Genomic DNA, 27129 nt, shown 5'->3' with positions numbered 1-27129 from the left:
GAGCGATAAGGGTGGCTATAGGAGCGATAAGGGTGACAATAGGAGCGATAAGGGTGGCTATTGTCAGGGACGATATGTGATGATGTGGGGTTGTGGTGTTGAAAATTTTCATGTGATGTTGTGATTTTCTTGTGTATATTTTTATACCTTGTGCAACTTGTCTTATTGTTAGTAAATTGATAATAATCTGATTTTGTTAAAATTGGGAGCCTATGGCTATTGCCAGGCGGTTTATAAAATGAAATGTGGGCACAAGGTGCCGTGAATTGTGATATGAAATGGGGATATTGGCACATGAATTGTCCGTGCAGTTGTGATATAAAATATGGGCACGAGGTGCTGTGATGAAATGATAATGATATTTGGCACGTGAATTGTCCGTGCAGTTGTGATATGAAATGAGGACACGAGGTGCTAGGCAAATATGATGATTTAATTATGGGCACGAGGTGCCGTGGAAATATAAAAATGGGCTGAGACCCGTATTTACGGAAAATATAAAAATGGGATGAGACCTGTATTTTGATGATTTTGAAATGAGGTGTCACATGGTGACTTTTTAATTGAAAGAATTATATTCAAAATATTTATTTGAAAGGATTTTTACTTAGAAAGTATCATATAAAAGAATTGTATTTTGAAAGATATTTATTTGAGGAAATTGTATTTGAAAAGATTTATTGAAAGAATTATATTTGAAAGAGAGTTATCTGGAAGAACTATGTGAAAGGCATTTATTTGAAGGGCTTGATTTAATTGGGTGTAATTGTGTTTATTAATTGTTGAGTGATATTATTATTATTATTATTATTATTATTATTATTATTATTATTATTATTATTATTATTATTATTATTATTATTATTATTATTATTATTATTATTATTATTATTATTATTATTATTATTATTATTATTATTATTATTATTATTATTATTATTATTATTATTATTATTATTATTATTATTATTATTATTATTATTATTATTATTTGTTTCCTATTATTTTGTATATTATATTGCACTGGTTATTAGACTAGTGAGTGTCTTGACTGTACCTCGTCTCTACTCCATTGAGGTTAGTCTTGATACTTACTGGGCACCGCTGTGGTGTGCTCACTCTATACTTCTGTATATTTTTGTGCAGATCCAGGTATTGAAGATATCGGACTTAAGCAGAGTTAAAACGGGATCGTAAGGATTCAAGGTAGAGCTGCTTAATCGTCGCAGTTCCTTGGAGTTCTTTCATTTCATTGTACTGTTAACTTGTAATCAAACAGTTTTGTATATTCGGTCCTCGTGATCATTCTATGTATTCAGTTAGAGTTCGTGACTCAGTACTACCAGTCTTGGGAGGTTGTATATTGTAATTATTTCCGCTGTTAGTTTTGGTTACTTATTTAATTAAAAAAAATTGCTTCAAAAATGCAATGAAAATCGGCTTACCTAGTCTTAGAGACTAGGTGTCATCACGACTCCTGTGGTGGGATTTTGGGGCGTGACAGGAAAAAGAGTATAACACGTATTAACTCCCCCTGATGAGAGCATCAATTCACATCCTTGAGCCTTCGCATCCCAATCTTGTACACTAGTTTCTTGAAGGTTGATGTCGGTAGAGATTTGGTGAACATATCAACCATATTATTACTTGAACGGATATGTTGCCTATTGATATTACTATTCTTTTGAAGATCATGTGTGAGAAATAACTTTGGTAAAATTTGCTTTGTCCTATCCCCTTTATGAATCCTCCCTTCAATTGGGCTATGCATGCTGCATTGTCTTCATACAAAATCGTGGGTAGTTTGCCACACTTCAAACCATATTTGTCTCGAATAAGATGTATTATTGACCTCAACCATACACATTCTCGACTTGCTTCATGAATAGCAATTATCTCAACATGATTAGATGAAGTAGCCACGATTGATTGATTAGTCAATCGCCAAGATATGGCAGTGCCTCCATATGTAAACACATAGCCTGTTTGAGATTGAGCCTTGTGTGGGTCATATAAATACCCAGCATCGGCATAACCAATAAGATCGGGATTGCAATCATTGCCATAAAATAATCCCATATCGGTAGTCCTTTTTAGATACCGCAATATGTGTTTGATTCCATTCCAATGTCTCCTTGTAGGAGCAGAGCTATATCTTGTTAAGACATTAACTGAAAAAGTTATGTCGGACCTTGTAATACTAGAAAGATATATTAGTGCACCAATTGCACTAAGATATGTTACTTTGGGACCAAGAAACTCTTCATTATTTTCATGAGGTCGGAATGGATGTGCTTTATCCATATAGAATCGCTTTAAAATTATTTTAGTATATGCTGATTGATGGACAAAAATTTCATTTTTCATATACTCAATTTGTAGACCAAGACAAAATTGTCTTTCCAAGATCTTTCATTCCAAATTCTTTCTTTAAATAGTCTACTTCTTTAGGAAGCTCTACTGCTTTAGAAAGCTCCCTAGGAGTTCCAATGATATTTAAATCATCAACATACACGGTGATTATAACAAATTTAGATCCAAATTTTTTTATAAAGACACAAGGTCAAATTAAATTATTTTGTACCCTTCTTTCAATAGGTACTTACTCACGCGATTATACCACATGCGCCCTGATTGTTTCAATCTGTATAAGGATTTTTTGAAGCTTTATTTAATAAATTTATTGAAAACCTTAATATGCTTCAAAATAATTTAAATCCTTCAATAATTTTCATTATACGCATATCACATTTTTCTTGTATTGCCAGATTAAAACTTGAAATGGCGACATCCACCACAGGAGAATATGTCTCTATATAATCAATGCCAGGATATTTACATATCTTCTTGTGACACAAGTTGCCTTTATGTCTATCGACTTGTTTTTTCGCACAAGAACACATTTATTCCTCCACTGGCTTTATACTTTCAGGTGTTGGGACTATCAGTCCAACTTCATATTTTTCAGGTGAAATCAATTTTCATTGCATATTTTTCATTTGGCCAATCATTTATCTGTCCAAATTTCATGATAGATTTGAGCTCAATATCCTCGTCAATATTAATAATATTGAGCGCTACATTATATTAACAATATCGTCGACGATCATTTTATATCGGTTCTACTATTAACTAATAAAGACATAACTTATTGAGATCTCTTTATCTTATTATTTTCAAGTACCTGAACCTCTCCCATGAGGTCTTATGAAGTGTTATATCGTGGTGCTCTTCTAGAGCACTTGCCTCCTTATTATGACCATCTTGAACATTTGCTCCTCTTCTTTTTCGAGGAGTTTTATCTTTGGAACCGATTAGTCTATTATGTTTCATGCATGTCATAGACTCTATTCATTATAAACTTTATTTTATTTGGAGCATTAGCAACTGAATATGATATTTAGCTTTGGGTCAACAAATACGCCTGGCAATATTTTGCAAATGAATTATCACTTGAACTTCAAGTTCACATTTTCTCGTACGAGGATCTAGATGTACTCATAATAATTCATTACATGCATTACTTTTTCAGCTGCCCATTTTCTCCCCCTATTGTTGGGATCACCAACACATATCCCTAGCCTTATTTGAGGATCCATCTTTGTGCATTGTGGTGGAATAATTAAATCATATAGCACATTCATATTTCTAGATGGAAATTATTTGGTTCTTGACCCTGAAACGATTGTGATATGGAGAACTTATCATAACTTGGCTAGATGCGTACAAGTGCTGTTGTATATTAAATAATACATCACATACCAAATTTTATTTTGGCAATTTTGTTCTCATAACCAATGGTGTAGATATAATTGGAGGCATACAATTTCTGCTAAACCAACTTGGATTTAAATCAATATTATCAAGATAAATCATCATAATTTTTATTCTGGAACTGTGCTCTAATAATTTGAGCAATCAATCTTGCAAAAGTCAAACTGCAAGTTGATAACAAATGCACATGTGACCATAGAATAGATGCATCTATTAAAATCATATAATAGTAAACGGTCCACATGGAAGGTGACTGAGCCCATATATTTATCACCTTTTGTTCATTCCAGAAATCAAGGGATTCAATCCTAACTTTAACTGGTATATCATGAGAATAAGCAGCACAAAAGAATTCTTGAAGAATCTTATATTTCTTCAATATATGCCAATATAATTCTCAATTAATTTTTTCGCATCATAATTGAACCGAGATGGTCAACTGGTCATGCCAACTAATATTTATTTTAGTAAACCTCTAGTTTACTTGTGGCTTATGACTGCATCATCATACTTATACTTGTATAGGACAAATAGAAGAAAATTCAGATAACCTTTCATATTTACCCGGTATGATTATAGTAATATAAAGATATTCAATCTTGTTTTTATTTATAGTGTCAATATGCCAATCACTTTGGCTAATATATTTGTAAATCAAAATATTTCTTTTGAGACTTACTACAATATTAATGTCATGAACAATTTTATTCATCCGGGTAGTAACAAATTAGTTCTCTCAGAGCTCTTAACTGCTTTTGTACTACAAAATTTTTTGTCATACCATCCATATAATAAATGTCTCCTTCACAAAGAGAATCATATCATAATAATTGTCATGTTCAAAATCATCATAAGCAAAATAATTTCTTGCTTTAATTTTGCTTTTAATAACTTTCATAAGGCTTGACAAAATAATTTTGGCGTATCACATGTATGCAACCAATGATATGTTCATGTAACTACATAGTAATATTCATTATCTTTCTTTGTCTCAAACCTCTCTTAGAGGTGAGTTGTAGTATTTATCCAACAATGCACAAGTATATTATTATGCATAATCTTTATCACATATGTATATATTTTCACATTCACTCTCAGGAATGAGTATGCAATCTCAATGTTTATCACAAGTCACATTCTCTTCAAAGAATTTCTCCCTTTTTATAATTACCATAGTGATAACTATTATTATTTTGGCCTTTCGCTCGCCCACATTCATTGGTCAACCACTTGTCTTTATTTAGACTTATCATGCACTGCTATCACATTCACTTCAAGAATGGAGCAAATCAAGTGGGACAAGCTTCATGCTTTTTCATGAAAAATACATTATTTTTCTTTAGTTATTATTATTATTATTATCAATATGGTGCATTAGGACTCAAACCCAATGCCTTACCCATATAAAGGCATGCTAGGCGATAATGCGTTGGAACTTGAATCCAACGTCTTTTCATCAACATAGTGCGTTGGGACTTAAACACATCCTCTTACCCTCAATCTTTGGCATAATAGGCCAAAATTCACTAGGACTTGCACTCGGGCCTTTAAAATATTATTACTTCATAATTATAGGCATAGGTAAATTAACTTTCAAGAAGACTTATATAACTATTTCAATCTTGAAACAGTTCCTCTGCAACAAAAATGTTAGTTAGGATATATGCCATTTTCTTTTTAAAATGATACAATTAATTTTATATTTTAATAAATTAATTAGGAGAAAGGTGCAGATATCCTATAACCACTTATATTTCAAAGACTATAAGAATTTCACCAAAAAAATTCAATACGGAGGAATGAGCCTTATGTTTCTAGCAAAAATATTTAAGGCTTAATGCATAACCGTGACTATTATAAATTATAACTATAATGAGTTTATATTGATTATATATTCGAATGCCAAATTTGCAAGGTAGTGTAAAATCACCTACATATTTGATAATTTTACTTTCAATGAAATACATCATGTGATGGTAAAAATATTATTATTAAATTACCTTAATAATGATCTATCATAGTATGTAAACGGTCAGAACATATACATACGCTGGAATATTATCTTTATCGTATAAGAGATGTAGCAAATAAAGACATACCTTTTTAGTTCTTTATTTCACTCGATACAATTGAAAAAATATATTTTAAATAAACACTGCACATAAAGTTAATGCAAAGATATGAAAGTATGAATGGGTTTAGATAGATGTAAAATTTATTTTTGTATTATCATCCAAGATATTTTTCATTGTACTTGATCTCATTGTCTGCTTATAATTTACATAGTCTTGACGTAGAAGATCATGAGATGAAATGAGCAATTTGTGTTGATAACGTATTATAAAATAAAAGTAATTTAGTAAAACATGAACAAGACATGTTATTATGAAATAAAAGCAATTTAGTAAAACATGAACAAGAAATGGAGATAGAGAGAAGGAAGAGATTTTCTTCTTTAATTGTGTGTATTTTCTTATCTATTACAAGGCCTTTATATATGCATGAAAAATGAAGAAAAATATGTCATTAAGCATAGAAATATGTCATTGAATATGTCATTAAGCATTTGAGAAGATCACGAATGAAGAGTAGACATCCACCAAGAGTAGACATCCACCATAATTTGATTTTTCTTATAACAGTAGGTCTCTAATATTATATTTAGTACTATAATGAAACGGAACATGAGCGTCCTTCTTTTGTTACTATGCTGCATGCAGGGTTATTTAGTAGCCACGTCCACTGATGAGTCTGCTCTTTTGGCTTTCAAATCTCAAATAACTTTTGCCCCCTTTGAAATTTTATCCAAAAACTGGACAAAAGGGACTAAAATTTGCAATTGGATTGGCATTTCTTGCAGTAGAATTCAGGCATCCTGAAAGAGTGACAGCACTAGTCCTCAGAAGCTTTGGATTTAGAGGTTCCGTTACGTTGCTAAAGAAATTGGGAACCTCTCCTTCCTTAGGATTCTGGATATTGGAAACAACAGTTTCCATGGCAAAATCCCATATGAAATCGGGCGTCTGAGGCGTATAAAGTACTTGTCCTTGCAAATGAATAATCTCACTAGTGAAATTCAGTATTGGGTTGCGTAACAAGATTGAAATGCTGGTCTAATAAAGAAAACATGGATTCTGCGGGATGAATGTGATCCATCCTTAGAGCCTTTAGAATGGAGATACTCCTAATAGGGAGAGCTTCCCCTTTATTGACCCCACGTAACACGAATTGGAAATTGTGGAGTCAAAGGTTTTCAAATAGCGGATAAAAGAAAACATGGATTAGAATTAAGCAGAGCATAAGTTTTGGCTAAGTTAGTTTTCATGAACTCAAATCTTGCAAAATCAAATTTCAATTTATTGAATTCGTCATGTAGTTCATTTTAACAAATGCCACCGATAATTAGCTTAATTAGTTCCATTATTTCTTAATTTACGAGGATGTGAGCTTGTTTATCCTAACTCTCAACTAGTATACTTGTGCTATGCATACTAAAATTAGTAGAACATTTGAACTTCAAATTGATTTACATAGTTATCTTTTTTTTCAAGATGATTTTCTTTATCAAATGTTACTGTTTACTCGAAAAGCGGATAGAGTTAAATTTATACGTAGTTCTAAGGATACGTGGTATAACTTGGTACAAATCGGAAAAATAGGTAAAAATATATCGAATATTGATTGTAAAAAAAAGAATGAAATACGAACGCAAATTGAGTAGAGAATGATCTATAAACAAACAAGCACTACTACAAAAAAGGACTTTAGCGGCAATATATATTGCCACGAAAATATTTACCCGCTATTAAGTTTTGGCCGTTGTACAAGGGGTCGCTAAAGCTTTTAGCGACCATTTATAAAAATGTCGGTAAAGGCAGTCTCAATTGTCGCTAAAAGTCGTAATTTTGTGCGACAATTGTTTAGCGGCCATTATATTGGCCCCTAAATTCATTTTGGAGATGTGTTAGTTTTCACCTTTAGCGTCCATTATATTGCCGGGAAATCTATTTTAATTGCCGCTAAAGTCATAGCTTTAATGGCAATTGTTTAGCGTCCATTTTAATGACTACTAATTTCGTTCCAAAAATGACCTAATTTGCACCTTTAGCTTCTTTTTTTATTGCCGGTAAATCCAATTAATAGTCGCTAAAAAGTAACCCTTTCAGCGGCAAATGAAGAGTAAAATTTATTGCCGTAAAAAATATGAAACACTACTAGAAATCTACTAAAAATCGACCAAAGTTGGTCGGTTATGGCCAATTACCGACCAAAGCGCGACCATTTATGTGTGGACGGTATTTTGACGGCCGGAAAGGCATACCGATCAAAGTTGGTCGAAAATTACCGACCAACGTTGGTCGGTCAATTAAATTCAAAAACAAAAAATATTGCAAAAAAAATCGACCAAAGTTGGTAAGTTTTTTAATTATGTAATCAAAAGATTCACCATCTGAGAATCGAACCGAGGTCTGTACTGTGGCAGGATACTATTCTACCACTAGACCATTAGTGCATTTTGTTTTAAGACTGTCTTCACTTGCAGTAATATAAGTATAACAGTGAAACTGAAATGTTTGTTTTCATCATATTAATTGATTAGATCCAATTGAAGTCTTTGGCTGAAGAAATGCAAGCAGTGAGCAAAGGTCGTGAGGGGTACAGTTGGTAATCCCCTCACGAAATTCTGGAGAGCATCATTCACGTACTCAACAATTAATTGCTTCACAATATTCTGCTCGACAGTTTGTTCATTTCCATGTTGTTCATTGTTATGAGTAGTGAATATTTATGGTGATGCTTCTTTTGAATTGCATGGGCTTCCTTGAGGTGACAGAACTGGGGTTCCTTCCACCTGTTGGTTATTGTCATTGACATTCGACATGATTCAGTTGAGAGAGAGTGATTTGGAAAGTAAGAGAAGATTATCAGATTCCCGGTAACGGAACCAATTTGTTTAACCAAAGAATTAGATTCTCAGTCAAAGCCTATTTTTAGAAGTACTCGGGTTACTGATAATCAAGAAAATCAATATTCTCTCAAAAATAAGAAAGGAAATCAGAATCAGAAATGACAAAGTAATCAATAAAAAGCACAAGAAAGTAATTATATTCTAATGTTCATCAGAACGTGTCCTTACAAGTGAAATTCCCTTCCCTTATATAGGAATTTACAAATATAACGTTTCTTCCCTTTTATGACCGAATCATTATGAGCATTAATGACATTAATGAAACGTTATTATTGGCAACCGTAACTGTTCATGAAGATTCTGTAACGGTTCTGATTCTTCTTCCACATTAATTAGAGGTTCATGAATCTTCCCTCTTTACTGTCTTGATTCATCCTGCATGTGTCTCTTCACTGAGCAATTTAGGCTCGAGCAACCGTACCCTTTTGTCTCGTGAGTGATTTGTTTGTATCTGTTGTAAATTACGAATCTTTAAATGAGACACTCTAGTTATCATCTTCTTAGTGATCCACGTATCTTGCCCTGTCATCCTCATATAATTCCACGTGTAACATTTATTTTTTACCAATACAGATAGTCCCCCCACTTGCCGAATATTCTGCAATTGAATATTTGGGAAGTGGCACGTATTTATGGCGGGAAGTTTTTGCCGCCGTTTCCATGTATTATTGCGTCTTCTTTAGAACCATCGCTTCGCATGTCACTTCCATTTAATGTACGTGCTACGTGGCCTTCGTCAATTGGGTTTGCGACTCTTCAACGGTTTTTAAAGCTTTCTTGCGGCTGCGTCAGTCACTTTTAGTTTCACAAAACCTTCAATTTATAGTGTTCTTCTTCTTTAATCGCTCTTGTTCTTCAGCGCGCATTATTTTCTTGTATAACTATGTCTTCATCAAACCCCGATCCTCGCAGAGTAGCAATTGTAGATGAACTTCCCCCTTCAACTGCTCCTGTTAGGAGTAGAAGAGGTGGTAGATTACGTAGTTTAGGATCTGTATCTATTCGTGGTTCTACTTCTCAAACCAACGTTGCTACCCCTTATTCTTCTAGAACTAGGGCTTCTTCAACTCATAGATCTTCTGCCAGAAATAGGGATTCGAGTGAACCTATTCGAGAACCAATTATTGACGAAATTATTCCTGCAGAATTTTCTTTCTTCACTGATCGTGAATCAATTAGAAATCAAGTTACTTCTATGACTTCCCATGATCGTACCGATGTTTATCCTTCCCAGATTACTGAGGGTTTGATTTCTCTTGTGCGAAGAGAATGTCATTGGAAATTTGACTTTCCAATTTTAGTTCTTGGTCCAAACCAAAGGATTACTTCATTCCAAGCCGGTTACTCTTTCGTTTACACATATCCTTTTATTTTAGGTTTTAGACCACCTATTGACCCAGCCATCATAGAATTTTGTCGTTTCTTTAACGTTTGCTTAGGACAGATTGGTCCTATTGTATGGAGAGTTGTTGCATGTTTAAGATACCTGACTAATTCGGCCTCTTTACCCTTTACTTTTCAACACTTGCTTCATCTTTATTCTCCTAAGTTGTTTCGTTCAGGGGTGTTTACTCTCGTGGCTAGGAGATGCGTTATTTCGGATGATGAAGCCTCCTCCTCCAAATTCAGTTCCCGTGAATGAACCTGAAAGTTCCACTTTGGTGAGCTCTGATGAAGAGATGATTGCTGCACCTCGTGACTCTACATAACAGTTATTTTCCCATGGGTTTGATAGTGAAGACTTTGGCTTAGTTTCTGATGAAGCACCCCTTGCCTCCTTTCCAGTATCTGCTCATATTAGTTCTCAGTTTCCCGCGCCTGTTGTTGCTTCCACTGCTCCTCCCGTGGCTATTTTTACTTTCTCAACTATCCCTATTGCTACCACTTCTCATGTTAAAGTTGGTTCTTCCAGTAGTAGTAGGATGATGAAAAAAGTTACCATTGAAGTCCCCGAGGATGGTAATCTTTTGAAAAAGTCTGGCCAAGCTGATGTATGGATGAAATCGCTGATTGGCCCAGTTGAGAAGTCTAAATTGGAAAACCACAACTCTTTGACATGGATGAATGGCATTGTCCATTCATCTTTAAAGGTATAAGCCTTAGCTTTTAATTTTGCATGTGATTTCTTTATCTTTGTTTGATAATCACTTCTTCCCTTTCTTTTGTAGATCAATCTGATAGGCACAGAGCTGATGAAGAAAATTGTCCATACTGAGCAGTTAGTCAACGACTATCATACGGAAGTGGACAACTGGAAAGAACAATTTGAAGGCATTCAATTAGAAAAAGAAGTTTTAGATGAGGAAAAGTATGCTTTGGAACAACAAGTGAAAGTGATGGCAGTAGAATTGGCGATTGAAAAAGCCTCTTCCACTCAAGTGGGCAAGGATAAAGACCTCCTTGACTTTTCATTTGTCGAGCAGCTTTCTAAAGCTACTGAGGAAATTAGGGTTCTGAAAGAACTGCTTAATTAGAAGGAAGTCTATATCGGGGAGCTTGTTCAAACGCTCACTCAGGCTCAAGAAGACCTCTGTGCATCTTCTAACAAGGTCCAATTCTTAGAGAGATCACTCTCCCCTTTACAAACTTCTTATGATGCTGCTTTGACTAAAAAAGCAGAGTTGGAGGCCGAAATTAAGCAATGGGAGAGGGATTATGAGGCCCTTGAGGATAAATCAACTCTTGATGTAAGCTGGACTTTCTTTAACACGCGCCTCGAGACTTTGATGGAGGCTAACCAGGAAGGTTTTGACTTGACTGCTGAGAATGCAAAAACTAAGGAAACCATTAAAAAAACTCAGCAAAGTCAAAACTTTTCCTCACCTGAGGTCGGCATTCCTGAGGGTGATGAACTTACTCCTGGTGAAATTAGTGTTCAAATCTCTCATGCTCAAGTCGAACCTTCTGCTGCTGCTGATGATGTCATCTTGACTTCTCCCGTTGTTGATAGTACTACTTTAGAATTTTCCCCATAGTGAACTTGTGTTTGGAAAGTTTATTATGTTTTTTTTTAATTTGTGAAATGGTTGGCAAGTTTTACCCTTGATCCATTTTGGGGTTTAATATCAAATACTTTGGTTTGAACTAAGTTTATACTTAGTTTTAACCGGGTTTATATAATATTTCATTTTGAGTTTCTGTTCTACTCTTATAATATTTCATTTTGAGTTTCTGTTCTACTCTTTTATTATGCATTTAAAAATGCTTCAATACTCCGTGACTTTTTGAACAGACACGAATTATAAAAAAAGGCCCTTTAATAAACGACACTTAATGAAGAAGACGTTTCAACTTCATAATGGTGTAAACATACGAAAGAAGAAATAGGAACACACACGTTTCTTTGAATAACTTTGAGGAAGTTTTGTATCATTCGAACTTTCAAATTGTATAATACTTTACATGTATTCAAGTATCATCTATAACTCTTTCGTAAAAATTTTCTTTATAATAGATTTTATAAAATTCAAGGGTATATCTTGCAACCCATGACTAAATATTGCCTTTAACCTAAACACTCGTAAGATTTTGAAATTTACATCCACGAGGGTATTCTTCATAGGTTTTTGAATCAGGCTTGCGTTTTTTGCTCTTGACTTTGCTCTTAACTTTTGATTTATTGGATAAACCATAAGTTTCACTTGAATTCTGACTTTTTCAGTCTTCTTTACCTTCCTTATATATATATATATAGTCCCCCAAGTGTTTTAGCTTTGAAGTATGAAATCTCGAGCACTTGATTATTCCTTCCATGTGGTCCATTTCCTGAAAAGGAAAAACATACGGGACTCGTAGGTATATATAATTTAGATGATGACTGCTTAACCCTTTATATTTCCATCAGAAAGGTTGCAACCCTAGACCGGGAATAATGTTGCTTCCGCGTGCCCTTTAGGTCTAATATCATCATTTGGCGTGGGCTAGATTTTTGCCTATCATCTAAAATTATTAGTATAATTTTAACTGTACAAAACAAAAATCGTAATTGAACGATACCTGACCCTGGGTATTTCTTTTGCTTAGAAATAGTATTTCTTTAAATGAACAACATTCCAACTCGAGTGTAAAACCTTGCCATCCATGGTTTCTAACTCATAGGCACCTTTTCCAGTGATACCTCGAACTTTATAGGGTCCTTCCTAATTTGGATTTAACTTTCCTGCTCTAGTTATTTTCATTGATTGGAAAACCTTTTTAAGAACGAAGTCCCCAATTTTGAAGTACCTGAGGTGAGCCTTTCTTTGTAGTATCTTTCTATGATTTGCTTTTGTGCTGCCATCCGTAATAAAGCTGCTTCTCTTCTTTGTTCGAGTAAGTCCAAGTTTGTTCTTAATTCCTCATCGTTCGACTCTTCCATTGCCAATGCGAATCTCGTGCTTGGTTCTCCTATTTCAACTGGAATTAAAGCTTCTGAACCATACACAAGCGAAAATGGAGTTTCTCCCATGGCTGTTTTTGTTGTGGTTCTATAAGCCCATAACACTCCTGGTAATTCTTCAGGCCAATTCCCTTTCAATTTTTCTAGTCTCTTCTTCAAATTATTGATGATAATATTATTCGTCGACTCAACTTGTTCATTTTCCACATGATGGTAAGGTGAAGAGGTTATTCGTTTGATTTGCCAACTTTGAAAGAACTCCGTGATTTTCGAGCCTATAAATTGTGGGCCATTATCACGTACGATTTCTTTTGGGACTCCAAACCAGCATATAATGTTTCGCCAAATGAAGTCTTTCACCTCCTTCTCTCGTACCTGTTTGAAAGCTCCTGCCTCTACCCATTTTGAAAATTAATCTATTAACACTAATAAGTACCGTACCTTTCCTTTAGCTTGTGGTAAATGCCCTACTATATCCATTCCTCATTTCATAAATAGCCATGGGGAAATAACTGCATGTAATAACTCTGCAGGTCGATGCATATTGTTGGCATTTCGTTGACACTTATCACATTTGGCTACAAAATTTTCCGCATCTTCTTCCAACTTAGGCCAATACTATCCTTCCCTTATTAGTGTTTTAACTAAAGATCTTCCACCTGCGTAAATTCTGCATTGCCTTTCATGTACTTCCCTCGTCACGTACTCCGTTTGATTGGGTCCAAGGCACCTTGCTAATGGACCGCCAAACATTTTTTGATATAAATTATCTCGAATTAGGCAGTAACGAGCAGCTTTTCATCGAAGCACTTGAGATTCTTTCTTGCCTTCAGGTACGATCTCGTACTACAAAAAATTAACAATCTCATTTCTTCAATCCCGGGTTAAATTATTAAAGCTTACCTCGTGTTTATCCCGGTCAAGTGTTGAATAAAATAAATGGATTACAATGGCATTTTCCTCACTCGTTACTTTTTCAACTGAAGCAAGGTTAGCCAACGCGTCTACTTCTGCATTTTCTTCCCTGGGTATTTGCACGATCTTCCATGATTGTAATTGCCTGACCAGTTCTCGTGCCTTTTCCAAGTATTGTTGCATTTGTGGTTCTCTAGCAGTGTAAGTCCCCTGCATCTGATTGACTACCAGTTGAGAGTCACTTTTAATCATGATTTGCTCTATGGAGAGTTCTCGTGCTAATTCCAAACCTGCAATTACAGCTTCATACTCTGCTTCATTGTTAGTAATAGGATAACATTTAATTGCTTGTCTTATACTTTCACGTGAGGGTGGGATTAAGACAATACCTAAACCGATTCCTTTGACGTTTGAAGAGCCATCAGTAAATAAAGTTCACGTACCTGGATTAGCTCCAGTAAAAAATTGTAATTCCTTTTCTACTTCAGGAATTATTTTTGTATTAAAATCTGCGACGAAATCTGCTAGAACTTGAGATTTTATTGTTGTTCTAGGTTGATAAATAATGTCATATTCACTTAGTTCTATTGACCATTTGGCTAGTCTTCCTGACAATTCTTGTTTATGCAAAATACTCCTTAATGGATATGCAGTTACTACGGAGATAGGATGGCATTGAAAATATGGTCTCAATTTCCTAGTTGCCATGACTAATGCTAAATCTAGTTTATCTAGATGAGGAAATTTAGTTTCAGCATCTAATAAAGATTTACTAACATAATAAATAGGAGATTGTTTACCTTTGTCCTCTCTTACTAAAACTGCACTTACAGCTACTTCTGCAACTGCAAGATATACAAATAGTCTTTCTCCATCCCTTGGTTTAGACAATAGGGGAGGATTTGTTAAGTATGCCTTCAAATTTTTGAGGGCTTGTCGGCATTCCTCAGTCCATTCAAACTGATTTTGCTTCTTCAAAACTGAAAAGAATTTAAAGCTTTTCTCTGAAGATCTTGAAATGAATCTTTCCAGAGCTGCAATCCCACCTGTCAATCTTAGTATTTATTTTTTGCTTGTGAGTATATCAGGTATTTCTTCAATAGCTTTAATATGTGCAGGATTTACTTTAATTCCTCCATTAGATACGAGAAAGCCTAGAAACTTACCTGAAGCTACGCCAAAAGTGCACTTTTCTAGGTTCAGTTTCATATTATATCTGCGGAGGATCTTGAAGGTAGTTGAAAAATGTTGAAAGTGACCTTCCGCTTATGTATATTTGACCAACATGTCATCAATGTACACTTCCATCGTCTTCCGTTCTTGGAACATCTTGGTCACCAACCTTTGATACGCGGCTCCAACATTTTTCAAGCCAAAAGGCATGACTTTGTAACAATAAGTCCCCCTGTTTGTAATAAATGAAGTTTTTTCTTCGTCTAAGGGGTCCATTTTTATTTGATTATAACCAGAATACGCATCTAGAAAGCTTAATAATTTGTGGCCTATGGTAGCATCAATCAATTGATCTATATGCGGTAAAGAGAATGAATTCTTCGGGCATGCTTTATTTAAGTCAGTGTAATCCACACAAACTCTCCATTTACTATTCTTTTTCAGAACAACCACAGTATTAGCTAGCTAATTAGGATATTTTACCTCGCGTATTGAATCGATCTTTAAGAGTTTCTTTACCTCTTCATCGATCACTTGATTTTTGAATAATCCTTGCTTCCTCTTCTTTTGTTTGACATGTATGAATGATGGATCTTCATTTAATTTATGAATCATCACCTTCGGAGGTATACCTGTCATATCTTAATGGGACCATGCAAAACAATCCGCGTTAGCTTTTAAATATTCAATTAACTTACCTCTCCTATCTGGGTTTAACCTTGCTCCGATATGAATTCATCGATCTGGCCATTGTTCGAATAGTGGAACAACTTCAAGCTCCTCAAATTGTTGTTTTAATGTTTTCGTTCTCCTCTAGCTCTTGAATTACATCTGGTCTGGAATCCACGTCTGTTTGTTTTGATACAATTTCTGTTGAAATTTGATTTACCGCATCTTTCTCACTTGCACCCGCATCTTTTTTGATTTGCACTCGTATATTTTTGACTTTGATGTATCACCAAATTGATGCTTCTTGGAGTTTGTTGATCTCCTTGAATCTGTTGAATTCTCCATTTTGAAGGAAATTTGATAACCTGATGTAATGTGGATGTCACAACATCCATATCATGAATCCACGGCCTCCCAAGAATCACATTATAGGCCATATCTGTGTCTATCACTTGAAATTTTGTTTCTTTGATGACCCCTCTGCGTATGTGCTTAGTTCAATCTCTCCCTTTGTAATAACGGTTGAGTTATCAAACCCAGATAAGGAACATGCTTTTGGAACTACACGATCGCCCTCAGTATTTCGTTCACCACTCGTAATAAAATGATATTCATAGAGCTACCTAGGTCAATAAAAACTAGTTTTACATTAATATCATGTATAAGTAAAGATATTACCAGTGCATCGTTGTGAGGAATCATTAACCCATCGGCATCTGCGTCATCAAAGGTTATGTTGCCGTCTTCTAGAGTTTGGCGAGTTCGCTTCCCGTAAGTTATTGTGAACTTTGTTGTTTTTCTCACGACTGTATAGGTTACGCCGTTGACTTTACTGTTTTTATCACATTTACTGTTCTCTTTGGAGACAGAGGTTTTGGGGGCTCTTGCCTATTTTTCATGTAAGCTTGTTTGCCTTTCTCGCTGAACAATTCCGTCAGATAGCCCTGCTTTAATAAATGTTCCACCTCACCTTGTAATAATCTGCAGTCTGATGTTCTATGGCGCTGATCATTATGGAACTCGCACCAAAAGTCTGGGTTTCTTCTATTTGGGTTTGATCTCATCTCTTTAGGCTATCGTACCTTATCTCCCATGCTTCTTAAAATATCTACCAACTCGGAGGTACTCACGTTAAAATTGTAGTCCCCAATCCTTGCGTTTGCATTAGCATCTCTATTACGTTCACCTTGATTTTTTTGAATCTCGACGATGACGAACCTGAATCTCTATTTGTGAACATGTGATCTGCCCGCACGTCTTTGAATTTGGAACGAGCTTCTCGCCCCGAAGGTCCCATATAAGGCTCGTACCTACTCTTACCGAACCTCTTCTTAGATTCTGACCGCCTCGAACCTGTTTTTTCTTCAACCCTTGACTGAGCTACGATATCTTCTTCGATCCGTAACTTAGGAATTGTACCTATTATAAACATTATTCCATGTCGTGGCAGGGAATTTTCGTAGGCTCTCTTTAAGCCTCCTCGTAGCTTCTGAACTTTTCTCGTTTAAATTTCTTGCAAATGCCATGGCTGCCCAATTGTTAGGTACTCTAGGAAGCAACATTCTTTCACATTGGAATATGTCTACGAATTCTCGAAGCAATTCTGTATCTCCTTGCTATACTTTGAATATATCCTCCATTCTCTTTTCAACTTTTTGTGCACCCGAGTGTGCTTTTATAAATAGATTTGCAAGCTCAACAAAAGAATCAATAGAATTTTCAGGTAAAAGAGAGTACCATGTTAACGCTCCTTTAGTAAGTGTTTCCACAAACTTTTTGACCAACACATATTCAATCTTCTGCTTGGTTAAATCATTGCCTTTTACTCGTGGTAAATGCAGTAATGTGGTCACGTGGATCGGTCGTTCCATCGTATTTCGGGATGTCAGGCATTTTGAACTTTTTGGGAATTGGTAATGGAGTTGCGCTTGGTTTCCATGGTTATTGTGAATATTTGTCAAAATCAACTCCTTTGATCACAGGTGGTACGCCGGGTATTTGCTCAATACGGTCATTTTGTTCTTTCACTTTTTTCTGCAAGGTTAGTATTAAAGTTTGTAAATCAGAATTATTAGGCGTACCTTGTCTCCCATCACGTGACGCGTTGAGAGTTCCTCCGCTTCTAGAATTAGCCAACCCTGGTCGTGGAATTTTCACAGTTGCAGTATTGTTTGGTGGAGGTATGGGTGGTACAGTTGGTAATCCCCTTACGAAAGCCTGAAGAGCATCATTCACGTACTCAGCAATTAACTTCTTCACAGCATCCTGCTCGACAGTTTGTTCATTTCCATGTTGTTCATTGTTATGAGTAGTGGATCTTTCTGGTGATACTTCTCTTGAATTGCGTGGGCTTCCTTGAGGTGACGGAACCGGGTTTCCTTCCACCTGCTGGTTATTGTCATTGACATTCGACAAGAATCAGTTGAGAGAGAGTGATTTAGAAAGTAAGAGAAGATTATCAGATTCCCGGTAACGGAACCAATTTATTTAACCAAAGAATTAGATTCTCAGTCAAAGCCTATTTTTAGAAGTACTCGGGTTACTGATAGTCAAGAAATTCAATATTCTCTCAAAAATAATAAAGAAAATAAGAATTAGAAATGACAAAGTAATCTAATTATATTCCAATGTTCATCAGAACGTATCCTTACAAGTGAAATTCTCTTCCCTTATATAGGAATTTACAAATATAACGTTTCTTCCCTTTTTATGACACAATCATTATGAGCATTAATGACATTAATGAAACGTTATAATTTGCAACCGTAACTATTCATGAAGATTCTGTAACAGTTCTGATTCTTCTTCCACATTAATTAGAGGTTTATGAATCTTTCCTCTTTACTGTCTTGATTCATCCTGCATGTGTCTCTTCACTGAGTAATTTAGGCTCGAGCAACTGTACCCTTTCGTCTCGTGAGTGATTTGTTCATACCTGTTGTAAATTGTGAATCTTTTAATGCGACACTCTAGTTATCATCTTCTTAGTAATCCACATATCTTACCCTGTCATTCTCATATAATTCCACATGTAACATCTATTTTCTACCAATACAGATAGTCTTCCCACTTGCCGAATATTCTGCAATTGAATATTTGGGAAGTGGCACGTATTTATGGCAGGAAGTTTTTGCTGCCGTTTCCCATGTATCATTGCGTCTTCTTTAGAACCATCGCTTCACATGTCACTTCCATTTAATGTACGTGCTACGTGGCCTTCGTCAATTGGGTTTGCGACTCTTCAACGGTTTTTAAAGCTTTCTTGCGGCTGCGTCAGTCACTTTTAGTTTCACAAAACCTTCAATCTACAGTTTTCTTCTTCTTTAATCGCTCTTGTTCTTCAGCGCGCATAATTTTCTTGTATAACCATATCTTCATCAAACCCCGATCCTCGCAGAGTAGCAATTATAGATGAACTTCCCTCTTCAACTGCTCCTGTTAGGAGTAGAAGAGGTGATAGATTACGTAGTTTAGGATCTATATCTATTCGTGGTTCTACTTCTCAAACCAACGTTGCTAACCCTTCTTCTTCTAGAACTAGGGCTTCTTCAACTCACAGATCTTCTGCCAGAAATAGGGATTCGAGTGAACCTATTCGAGAACCAACTGTTGACGAAATTATTCCTGCAGAATTTTCTTTCTCCACTGATCGTGAATCAAGTAGAAATCAAGTTACTTCTTTGGTTAAACAGAAATATCGAAAACGAAATGATCAAGTTATTCCTTTAACTGATTTGTATGGTCAATCACACAAGAGGTTTTCTTACTATGAAATTGCTCGAGGGACTAACAACTTTGAAGAGTCGAATTTGATTGGAAAGGGAAGCCTTGGTATGGTGTATAAGGGGTCATTTGCTAATGGGGTTGTAGTTGCTGTAAAGGTTTTCAATGCACAAGTAGAAGATGCATTTAAGAGGTTCGATTCGGAGTGTAAGGTTTTGCGTAACATTCGCCATAGAAATCTTGTTAAGGTGATAAGTAGTTGTGCGAATCTTGATTTTAAGGCTTTAGTGCTAGAGTACATGCCTAATGGAGATCTTGATTATTTGCTTTACTCTCACAATAATTTCTTGGATTTAGTCCAAAGACTGAAAATTATGGTTGATGTGGCTTCTGCCTTAGAGTATTTACACCAAGGTCATTCTCTTGTTGTGGTCCATTGCGACTTAAAACCAAGTAACATACTTTTGGATGGAGACATGGTAGCCAGAGTAAGTGACTTCGGTATATCCAAACTCTTGACGGCGCCTGATCCAGAATCTTAGGCACCATTGGCTACATGGCACCAGTGAATTCTCTACTTACTAATTTCTTTGACTCAGTACTCTATATTTATGTTCGTAACTTTATTTATATTAAATACAGATTCAGAATTTAAATTTGATGACTAACTAGCAAAATGTTCAGATTATGGGTTGGAAGGGATAGTGTCAACAATGGGGGATGTTGGAGACCTTCACAAGAAAGAAGCCAGTGGATGATCAATTTGTGGGAGAGCTTAACTTGAAGAGATTGATAGCTGAATCATATCCTCATAGGGTCATGGAAATTGTGGATGCTAATTTATTTTCAAGAGATGATCAACATTTGACAGCTATAGAAACTTGTTTGAGATCAGTACTGGAATTATCTCTTGAATTTGAATGTACGGTCGACTTGCCCCAAGACCGAATTACCATGAATAATGTCTTTGTAAGGCTCAACAAGATCCAAACTCTATTTTTGCACAATGTATCTAGAAACTACACGAAGATGGAAAATTGTAGGCTAACAAATAGGCTGTTTAGAGATTGTGTTTTTTTTAATGGTATTGTTACTTTAAATGTTATGTTAGTTCCATTTACGTAATAATCAACCACTTTGATGCGGTTGGTTGTTACATTGTTTCTCTGTCTCATTTTGCTCTTAAATTTTAGTACTATTTTAAAGAGAAATTTTTATAAAGCACTATACTCTGTGTCAATTGTATTCGTTCGCTCAACCTGTATCAATTGTATTCGTTCGCGCAACGAATACAACTTAGGCGAAAGACACAGTATTCGTTCGCTCATCCTGTATCGACTGTATTCGTTCGCGTAACGAATACGACCAAGGCGAAATACAGAAAAATAAAATGCTCTTGTTGAGAGTCAAACTGATCAAGACCTCCGCTAACTAAGCGGACACTCTAACCAACGAAGCTACAAGAACTTGTTGCTCTCTTGTTTCAGTTCAAAACAATTAATCTTTTGTTTCATGATTTGCTATAAAATTCAAATTTAGCTACAAATGCTAAAATTTGCTGATAGTATAGCTACGAATAGTAAATATAGTGTATATATTTGACGTATCGCGTAGTTTTCCCTATTTTAAACCCACCTTTTCTACGGTACTCTTCTCTCTTGCCGATACAAGTTTTAATTTGAACTTCTTGTTACTAATTTCTTGTCACTAATCATATGCTTTTCCTCCTTTTTTAAATTTGAACAGAGCGAGCATAAATATGATATATATTGACTATATCATTGTTGCATTCGTGGTAAAGGTGGTTACAGAACTGGCTGGACCAGACTGATGGTGGAAAAACCTAGCCCGTTTGGTTACTGTAACGGGTTAGTTAATGGGCTGGGGTAAGCAGGTTGGTAGTGGGCTGGGTATTTCCGAGTTCTATTGGGCTCGTTGGGGTTCAGGCTTATCCGGTTAGAACCGAGCCAGGGGAATTGGTTTTTATTCTTTTTAATTTTGTTTTATATATTTATTTCAATGTAATTGATACTTGAGTATTTACAAACCTCTATGTTATAAATAAGTGATTTTAAGACATAAATTTAAAGTCTTAAATTTTAAATTTTAAATTAAATTAAGTTCTAATAAGATCAATATGTAAGGACAAAACTTCAAAAGCTTTCATTGACTAGTACTTCAAATTAAATTTGTAAATTCTATTTCGATTTTTTTATTTTTAAACTTGCAAATTAAAATTTTTCAACAACTATTAAAAATAAGAAAAGAGTGCATTCACATGTATTGTGTCATTTTTGTTAAGTTCTTCCATATCAACATGAGCGTCTGGGCCTCTGGAGTGCTTAAATCGGAAGCATTTAGTATTATATCTCCAATTTCCTCGTTCTCCGGTGCATCTACTTCTTCACGTCCTTGATTTCGTCGCTATGATCTAATCCAATCTCTGAAATACACTAAAACTTCCAAAATATTGTTATCCAATGAGTGACAGGTATCTCCTAGCTGCTGCCTTGCTTGGCTAAATGCGCTCTTTGAAGCAACTGTTAAAATTGGCACGTTTAGCATGTTTCGAGCCATTACCGAAAGAGCATAAAATTGTATTGAGTTGCTTCTTTGTGCGGGGTGCCATTACCTTTTGCAAGTAGAACTATAGTTCATCAATGCTCCTGCTACTAGGTTGATGTTCGCTTAGTGTGGACCAAATAGTATAACCTTCAGGACCGTCATCATCCTCCATAGCAGCGGATGCAGATGTAGAAGTCGAACTTGAAGGAATATTTTCTTTAACATCTACAGCAGAAGAAGCGTCAACTATGTTAGCATAATAATTATATAAAACTTATAAATTTGCATTTAGGTCAGAAATACAAGTGTGAATATCAGGGGTTTTAATTGGTCCTATATCTTTATAGGTATACAAAGCATTAATAAATTGGCGACAAGTAGCCATCTTGATAAAAGAATTTAAAATAGGTAAATATGTTTATGATGATAGAAATATTTCTTGAATTTTACTTGCATTAATTCAACAGCATAGCTATATGTACTAAATTATTTATAATATTAGGATAATAAGCTCCCAAAAAACTCAAGTAGGGTGTCAATAGTTCGATTCAGTTCGGCCGATTATTTTATAGAATTTGTACCATGCCAATTTTTGATTATCTTATTATGTATAACTAAATTAGACTTTTCGAAACCTTACCAATCATGTCGGTTTCTCTTCGGTATCGGTATGGTTCGGTTAATTTTCGATATTTTTACCAAATATCATGTAAAAGCTATTAGTAGAAGTAGAATGCAATAACATACGTACTTCTATAAGAATTAGCAAAACTCTCTAGATATTTTTACTGTTTAAAGGGTGATAAATTAAGAAAACAAGGGTGATACATTAAGAAAACATGAAATATGGCCAGAGTATAGATCCATCAACTATTCTACAACAGTATAAAAGAAACTAAGCAAAGACAAAAAAAATTATAAATAACACGAGTGAAAAAATATTAACCAAGCTAGGACTCAAGAATAAAGTCTATAAAAGATTAAATATTCAAAAAGATAAATGTAAATCATATGAAAGAAAACATATTCGATATTTTGTAGTTTGCAGCTCATAATCACTAAAATATCTTGTGTCTTGCTAGTGAATATGTTGAAAATAATTTGGTTTCAATAGGAGTAGCATAATAGTTTTGAGAATTAGGATTTTGAGTTTTAATTACTTGTTGAATTATATCCGATTTCATAATTCCAAGACCCAAGAAAAAACTTAATGGTTTATTATTTTTAAACTTAATATATAAATATATTATCCACTTGTAAATTTATTCGGTACGGTTCGGTATTTTTTCGATTTATTTTTATAAAATTTAAAACCTACCCTAATTATCGGTACGATTATAGATTTATATCAAAATCTACGATTTTATTTAAAAAAAACTAAAAATCGGTACAGTACGGTATGGTTCATTTGGTTTTAGTCAGTTTTTAAATATCCATTGACATCTCTAAACTCAAGTGTAGTGACATATAATTTTTGTAAATTATTTACTATATCTTCAATGGCGTTCCAAGTATTAAAAAGTTAACAAACGGTTAGGATCGGTACAATGCCTGTTAGCAACTTCAGTTATAGGAAATCCATATTTAAAGTAATATTTAAGAATGTATAAGTATAATGCCACCTAGTAACTATTTTTTCAGGTATAAATTTTGGTTTTAGGTTATAATGCAAATATTTGTCCTTAAATTCCTTTAATCTAGTTCCTATGTTTTCCTTGAATAGCACCAACAACTCTTCTAATTAAAGTAATCTCATCTTTAAATAAATCAATATCACTTTTATCAATTAAATTATAAACGTAACATGTAGAACTAACATGAAAGATTACATCAAGTGTGGGTGTAGGTGCATTTTTAATAGTGAAATATCAGCATTGTTATTAGAATCATTATCTAAAGACATGCACAAAAATCTTTCATTAAGATTGTAAAATTTAACAACTTCATCAATAGTAGCAGAAATAAATACGACAGTATGACTTTATTTTTATCATATTCCAAAGCGATAATACGTTTTTGCATTATAAAATTATTATCTATCCAATGATATGTACCTGTTAAATAATTATTTCTATTAACAGCACGAGAGAAACTCTGCAAGGAAGACTAGCAAATAAATAATGGATATATGTATGATATTATCCATAAAGCCTAAAGATATCAAGTAATTCTAGGAACATCTTTAAATAAAGAATTATAAATTCTTTGAATGTAAGTAATAAAATATGGTGAAGAAGCAAATCTAAAAGACAAACAAGCTAGGACAATTATTTTAGCTAATTCTTTCAGGTCTTTCATTGAATCATATTTACCAAATAAACTACTAGTATTTGGATTAAGTTTTTGTTGGTTAGATTGCTCATAGCACTGCATGCAATAGGGTGGTGATCCATCATGTGTTCACGAAGTTGACCAGTACCCCCTTGCTTACTCCTGTTCTCATGATTATAAACTTCATTACAAATATCATTTTACACAATCCTTTTGATCTTCCAGTCCACTAAAAAAATTCCATCACTTACTTTTCAATCTTTGATTCCTCTTAACATGGAGAGCATGCATACCCACCATGACCACCTCTATTAGTTTGACTAGCAGTACTAGGTGTAAGTGATGATATTTCAAGATTATCAGATGACTCAATATTATCTAAATCATCATTTGTAAAAGTATAAGAGAGGGGTGAATTGTTATCCGTTCTTTTCTTTAACTAAGTAGATATAAAGTAAATACAGAAAGTAAATTGCATAAAATAAATGACACCAAATATTTTATACTGGTTCAGATTCAATATGAACCCTACTCCAATCCCCTTGGATTGTAAGGGTGTTCTTTTTTAAGTTCCTTGATGTCATGACCCGAAATTTCCACCTTCGGACCGTGATGGCGCCTAACATTTCACTTGCTAGGCAAGCCAACGTTAGAATAATATTATCTATTTTTTAAAATAATTTTAAATTTATTAATAACAAAAAAATAAATACGGAAGCAATGTTTGAAATATAGTGAATAAACTATAAAAATAACGGTGTCTAAATATCATCCCAGAATTGGTGTCACAAGTGCACGAGCTTCTAGAATAATACAAATAAAAGTCTGAATAAAATAAAGCTGTCTGAAAATAAACACACAGCTAAAGTAAAATAGACGGGGACTTCAGAACTGCGGACGCCATGCAGTTATACCTCAAGTCTCCTCCGAGTAGCTGAAATCCGAGCAAGTCTATGGCACGCCGCTGGGATAAACTCCGAAATCTGCACAAGAAGTGCAGAGTGTAGTATCAGTACAACCGACCCCATGTACTGGTAAGTGCTGAGCCTAACCTCAACGAAATAGTGACGAGGCTAAGGCGGTTCACTTACATTAGTCTGTACGCAATATTATTAACAACAACAAATAATAATAGAAATAAATCAGGTAACTCATTTATAATAATTGAAGCCAACTCAGCAGTCATAATCCATTATTATTTCACCCAATTCTGTTACATCGTGCAACCCGCTCTCACAATATATTCACATTCAATTCTGTTGCAGGGTGCAACCCGCTCTCCCAGTATATTCCTTTTAATCAAATCTGTCGTATATTTATTTCAATCAAGTATATATATATATATATATATATATATATATATATATATATAGACTTTTTAATAAGTCTGTTGTGGCATGCAATCCAATCTCCCAATATTGACTTTTAATAAGTCTGTTGCGGCGTGCAATCCGATCCCCCAATATTGACTTTTAATAAGTCTGTTGCGGCGCGTAACCCGATCCTCCAATATAAACTTTTTAATAAGTCTGTTGCGGCGGGCAACCCGATCCTCCAATATAGACTTTTTAATAAGTCTGTTGCTGCGTGCAACCCGATCCTCCAATATATCCATTTCAATCAATTCTTATAAAAGCAATTTCCCCAATAAATACAACAATTAATATAAAATTATAACACAACAAGCATACAATAATTATGATTTAATTATGAAACAAACAATGACAAATAGCAATTTATTATGGAAATCAGGGAGAAAATAGGCAGTTTAATATTTAATATGCTAAATGTCAAGTAGCAATTAATACACATACTTCAAATAAGATGTAACAATTAATGCAGGAATTCAAGAATTAATATTTGACAAAGAATAAGAGAGAAACAATTATTATAACAATTAATTTATGATTTAAAATAATTTATGATTTTTTAAGTAAATATGCAAATAATTAATTAGACGACGTATAGACACTCGTCACTTTGCCTATATGTCGTTCACATGCATTTACATAACAAATAATTTAAGGATTCTATTCCCTCAAGTCAAGGTTAACCATGACACTTACCTCGCTTTGAAAATTCCAATCAATTATTCAACCAAAGCTTTTCCTTTTAAATTTATCTCTGAAAGTTTCAAATCTATTCACAAATAATTCAATATACTCAATACGAATCATAGGAATTAATTCCATATGAATTTACTAATTTTTCGGATAAAATCCAAAATTCATTAAAATATTCGGTAGTGGGACCCACATCGCAAATCTCGGAAAAACTTACGAAATCCGAACACTCATTCCGAGATGAGTCCGGATATACAATTGGTTTTAGAATCCGACCTCAATTCGAGGTCTAAATCCCCAATTTTCGAAATTCCTAAGTTCTACCCAAAAATTCTAATTTCACCATAAATATTCTAGATTCTAGGTTGAAATCTTGTTATAAGATGTAAATGATTGAAAGAGACTAGCTTAGAATCACTTACCTATGATTTGGGGAAGGAATGGTCTTTGAAAAATTGCCTCTTGTGTTTTAGGTCTTGAAAATTTGGGAAATGAATGAAAATTTCCATCCAAAAGTCATTTTAATCAGCTGCAGATGTCGCATTTGCGACCTGAACTTCGTAATTGCGAAGCTTGCAAATGCGAAGGGTTCATCGCAAATGCGAGAACCTTCACATTTCCGCTGCCTT

The sequence above is a fragment of the Nicotiana tabacum genome, chromosome 14 (assembly GCF_000715075.1).
Source record: "Nicotiana tabacum cultivar K326 chromosome 14, ASM71507v2, whole genome shotgun sequence".
NCBI lineage: Eukaryota > Viridiplantae > Streptophyta > Magnoliopsida > Solanales > Solanaceae > Nicotiana > Nicotiana tabacum.
The sequence above is the reverse complement of the archived record's forward strand: the minus strand, read 5'-3'. Positions refer to the sequence as shown.